The sequence below is a fragment of the Macrosteles quadrilineatus genome, unplaced genomic scaffold (genome assembly GCF_028750875.1).
Source record: "Macrosteles quadrilineatus isolate MER2022 unplaced genomic scaffold, UCM_ALF_1.0 Scaffold_5__1_contigs__length_97177068, whole genome shotgun sequence".
Taxonomy (NCBI): Eukaryota; Metazoa; Arthropoda; class Insecta; order Hemiptera; family Cicadellidae; genus Macrosteles; species Macrosteles quadrilineatus.
In genome coordinates this window covers 22174546-22180054 of record NW_026542598.1, presented here as the reverse complement: position 1 = coordinate 22180054, position 5509 = coordinate 22174546, and the positions used below count along the sequence as shown (strand labels likewise).

The 5509-nt window shown below is 34.7% G+C and overlaps 1 long non-coding RNA gene across 5 annotated transcripts; it reads left to right on the top strand.

The window, feature by feature from the left end:
• The first annotated feature begins 1225 nt into the window (after positions 1–1225).
• Positions 1226–4358, top strand: LOC128994974 (uncharacterized). Of its 5 annotated transcripts, none has more exons than XR_008490936.1 (4): positions 1226–1316; positions 2356–2475; positions 2958–3058; positions 4238–4358. It is a non-coding gene; the product is annotated as an uncharacterized LOC128994974 (long non-coding RNA). The 5 variants fall into 5 exon arrangements; XR_008490938.1 differs by having other exon boundaries at positions 1277–1310; XR_008490937.1 differs by lacking the exon at positions 1226–1316 and adding an exon at positions 1372–1558.
• The last annotated feature ends 1151 nt before the right edge of the window (positions 4359–5509 follow it).

Here is a 5509-nt window from a genome sequence, read left to right as displayed (position 1 = left end):
GAATAATGTTTTTACACAAACATAGTTTTTTAACCAATAACTTGATTCTTTTTTACCTGTGGGTGATGTATTTTGAGTTTGCAGTTATGAAAGCACCAAGCCAAGTAACTTTTATCTAATTTTCTTAATAAACTAACAGTATTTTCTACAGTATTTTACAGTATTTTAACTATAAAGTACTTGGAATATTTTCAAAAAACCAGCCAGTTTTGACTAATTTAAGCTAAAATGTTTTAATGGCCATCATTTTGAAATTGTAGGTTGAATCTAGATGAACTTTTTTTCTAACACGGGTCTTTTCTACCTTAACATGCATACCAAGTTTCATAAAAATCAGTAAAAAACATTAAAATATAAAAAAGTGTATGTCAAAAATACAAAATGGCGGATATTTGGGTAACGAAGCAATTTTAGAAAAAATTATTCTTGATTTTCTCTTTATTTTTACCCAAGGAATCACTAGGTAAAATATGTCCCCCACCTTTTTTGAACACCATATTTAATTTATTGCTAAACTTCGTCGCAAATGTGATTAAAATAATCACACAATGAAAAATAAATGCTGTCCGCAGGCAGATGGATGCACGGGTAGTCGTAGGGAGTACGGTATCGGTGAACCGCGCGAGTTGTGGAGGAGGAATGATAGACGTGAATTTGGAGTTGAGTTGAACTGCTAGTGCTGCTATTAATAATTGCAAGCCAGCGACCGCCGAGGCGCCGACCATGCCGGGCCGGCGACTGGCGAGGCGAGCGCGAGACTGCGTGTTTCCTCGATTCTCCGCTAGAGGCAGGATGTGACGGGGCCCTACGCATCGCGCAGTGATACGTCTGGGTTTCCATTGTCTGTGATTTTGTAGCTTTAGCTGTAGCTAGCTACATTTTTTAAGTAGTTGTAGCGGAATTTTAGCTACTTTTCTCGCTACATTAACATTGTTTGAGATAGTGATTTTTACCATAACCTCAACCTTACGTGAAACAACATCTTTCAAACTGAGATTTTCAAAACAATTAGTGCCTACTTTATTGGCTTCATACAGCTGGTTGCAGCCGTTTCATTCCCTATTACAACGTTGTGTCCACATGGAGGCCATTAAATGAGTGTTATCCACATTTTTAGCGGTCGCAATGAGGGGAGGACTCGTAGTAGGACGATGACGTCATTAATTAGTTCAAATTTGTTCCACGGGCAGCACTCTAGTCAGGCAGCCGACACCGTTATGACGTCATCAACTTTACTTTTTTTTTAGGCTTGGCTTGATGTTTTGTTGATGTTGATGTTGATACATCGATCGGTGCAGCAGAAGACAAGAGTTGCAGTTGAGTATTTTTATTATTAAAATTATTGCAAGATTTCTGTTACTACTGACACTTACTTGTTATTTGCTACTTATTTATCAGTTAGGCATAGTTCATAGTTTGAATTGGCATTACTTACAACAGTATTATTATTGCAAGATTTCTGTTACTAAGTTACTGACACTAACTTGTTATTTGCTACTTATTTATCAGTTAGGCATAGTGTTCATAGTTTGAATTGGCATTTGAAGGCATTACAACAGTAAGCTATTTAGAACTTTCAGCCTCATGAAGGTCTCATCACCTAAACAAGGTATTGCTGGAGCTGCCTGCTTTTTGCTGTCTTGTAATGCGGAGCCGATTCTAACAGTAGCGAAATTGTTAAAACTTTGTATTGTATTTTCGGAAATAAAGACAGTGCTTTATACAAACTGTCTTGAAGATAGGCAAATACTTACTTAGGCCTATTAAGTTACAACTTAGGTTTTAATCGTAGGCCTAACTGACGGATGTGGTTCAGATTTTATGAAATGCAAGTGGCTCGTCAAATGTTCTTTTATAAAATAAATTACCAGGGCCTAAAATTAAGAGTAGGCTCCGCAAAGTATATACACATTTTTTAAATTGTTTCAGGTAACATATAGGGCACGAACACTTGTCGGTAAGTTAGCATAAAACAGTTTGATCGCAAGGGATGGATGAAGGATGAATAAATTGTATGACTAAGCCGATAGCGAGTTTGATCCAGGAAGCTCTGCGGGTGTCAGTATAAACTGGCTGTAGAACGACAAAGTTACTGAAGTGGCTCATCCAACTATGTCTTAGTTAATGAATTAAAAATGGCTAGCCTACATGCATGTTTGGTTACATTAAGTCAAAGCATTATCTTGATCAATTTTAAGACTAAGTTAACTCACCTTTCACCTCTTTGAGACAAATGATATATGTTAACCCGATGAACTTGACCACCATTTTACCTAAAATTTATATGCCTCGACAAAAAAAAAAAATCGATAACTTATGTTTAACTTACACTAAGTTATTATTGTCTTGTTACAGATTCCTTGAAGGTGGCTCAACAAAATGCAAGGCATCAAAAGTAACATCTGATCAGTACGGTTCAAGAAGAAACGAGTGTTGAATTCTGATCTTTGTTTTAAATCAAGATTACCTTATTTGGTAAGAACAGTTAATATATTATTTTGTAATCATATCCATGTGTGCATTAATGTCAATAGTGATAAGTCAACGGTAGTCTCTTGCTGGATCCCTTTTGGCTTAGCCAATCAAATACGAGATCACTGCAATGGTCAGAGCCGCTATCAATTTTTGCTGAAGCATCTGACAGTCGAGGCTTTCCTATAGTTTTATGTACCAACATTAATTTGGGAAAAATTAAATCATGTTTATTCCAGCTAGAGAAGATTTAATTTACCATTTTAATAAAATTGTAGGCTATTGCAAAGCTATCCTCTTAATGTTTCTTCAGGTAGTCACTCATCACATTCAAAAATATGTAGGCTGCCTATAGACTATAGAGGATCAAAGTAAATGTTTACCTAAATTTGTTAATGCCAACAACTTTTTTAGATTTATTTTTTTTATGATCTTAATCATAATTCAACCCATCACTAACAAATTTGTGTTATTTTTATGTTTAGACTCATGCATCTTCGGCTAAAGCGACAGACCCTGAGTTAGAGGCAGTTAATCAAAGACTGGCTCGGACAAGCCAAATCAAGAGGTCTGAGCCAAATACAAGGTAAGTCTTAGTAGTGGTAAGTAAATTAGTACAGTAGAACTTAGCTTATTCGAATTTCAGAGGAAAGAAAATATATTTCGAACTATGGGAAGTTTAAAATGTAAAGAGTTTGATTTATAGAGGTCAGAAAAATAAAATTTGAATTGTGGAGGTCCCAGTTTTAATTGTGGAGTTTGAGAGAATGGAGACTAATGAACACATCTTGGGGGACGGATTGTCAGTTCATGTTTCAACAAAGATATTTTTTGTCTTACGGTAATGCAGTTCGAATTGTAGAGGTTGACTTCGAATTTTGGAAGTAACAGTTTTAATTATGGCAACAAAATTCAAATTGTAGAGGCTGTATTAAGCTTAAAACTACTTTGTACTATCGGTATATTATTTTTTTTAATTTTAGAGGCTTTGTGAGGGGAACAGACAAACATTTCTAATTATATAGGTTTTCGAATTAGCGAGGTTCTACTGTATAGGTACAGTTTATGACTTGGCATAGTGAAAAATATAACACTTAAGTTCCAGAACATAAAAAATTGACGATGAATGTTTTTTACAGAGTGAAAATTATTTCAAGTGTTGCAGTCAGAAGAGATGTGTCTATTCTGTTTCTTCCTCTCTAATATAGTTATTTGTGCAACTAGTGAGAAAAGGGAGCAATTGACTCACTCGAGAGAAATACTTACTCACGAGCCGTAGGCGAGTGTGGAATGGTTTCTCGAGTGAGGCAATTGCACTTTGCACTCGAGTTGTACATTATATTTTTCCTACAGTTACCATAAAACAAATAAATGGTAAAGAAACATGACATATTTTTACACAGAAGTGAACTTTTAATATTACATTTAATGATACAACAGCTGACCAGCTGATTTACAGCCAGTGCTGCCAACGTATATTGCGCGCATACGACCTTGTCTGCATGTTACACGCTCACTATTTCGTGCCTTCACGTTGCAAATCTGGAGTGATTGAGACAAAGTAATTAGGATGAGCGAATTGGCCACTTTGCTTTCTAAAATCAGTGAGAGAACATGCACATTGTTAGGTAACTGTAGGAAAAATATTTTGCCAACAGCCGATCAATTTGTCAATGTTTTAAATCTATGCCAGTCTACAGACCAAAAATATTGTTACAACAATGTACATTGCCATATTGTACTATAGTTTTTCAATTTTCTTTAGGAACAAATGGGACAATATTCCTGGTTCTGGAGCCAAGCAACACCCAACACTTGGAAACAAAGACCAAGAATGGTTATTTTTAATTTAACATTTTATTCTTTTACTTTACAAAATTAACACCTAAATTTTAAAAGCTAGCTTTGGAAAATAAATATGTGTGTTTTATAAATAAAACTATATTTCAACAACTCTTTTGTTTCAATTGATTAATATTTACAATTTGTCCAAGGTAGGCCTATATTGCTATTTTTGGTTTAAGTAGTGAGAAAATATTAGTCTTAAGATATATTTATGTGACCCTATCAAGCATATCGAATGTATTAAGAGAATTAACTATCACTGTAGGTGGCACGATCAGACCTAGACCCGGGACTGATATACTTTTTCATTTTGATGTCCTTAGAGGCCAAAAAAACCATTCATTCAAATTGTTATATATATATAACAACTATATATGTGTCCGTGAACGTGATAACTCAAGTCATTTTGTCTGGTTTTGATGAAATTTGGCTTGAAGGTGTAGGGCAGGATAAACTTGAATGAGTTCCCGAACCAGCACGATCAGACTATGGGAACAGGGTGTTATGGGGTTTTTCTAATTTTTGACCCTCAAAACATAAAAATTCCCAATTCTTCTCTAAACCATTTTGAATAGCTTAAAAATATAAAAATAATTTAGTACATTAAAGTGTTTGTACAATTATTGGTAACGGAGAAAAAAAAAAATTCAAAATTTCCTTTTTAATCTTTTGGAGGATACTGTAAGTAGCCTAAACTGTTTTACGTAGTTTGATTGCTTAATGCTTATGGATATATTTTGAGAAGAATCTGGCAAAATAGCAGGAATCCAATTGATAAACATTTTAGGTCATCTTAACATTTAAAGCGGTTGTTATATAATTGAGCGAAGCGAGCGTAGCTCTTTGGGATCAACTTCAATGCAACAAATAAAGCAACATCACTCAATAACGGCAGAACACATTTCAGCTAAACTTAACAAGATTACTTAGACTAATAGTGAGATGGTTAATAAACAAACAAATTTCAATTAGATAATGCTAATCTATCTATCTATATATTAATAGGCAAGCATGTTTCTTTAAAACCTTTTTTCTCAGCTCGTGTGTATCGTACGGAAAATCTACGCATACCGTTAGAAATCTATATATTAATAGGCAAGCATGTTTCTTTAAAACCTTTTTTCTCAGCTCGTGTGTATCGTACGGAAAATCTACGCATACCGTTAGAAAGCTATTTTCCTGTAGGTGTGCA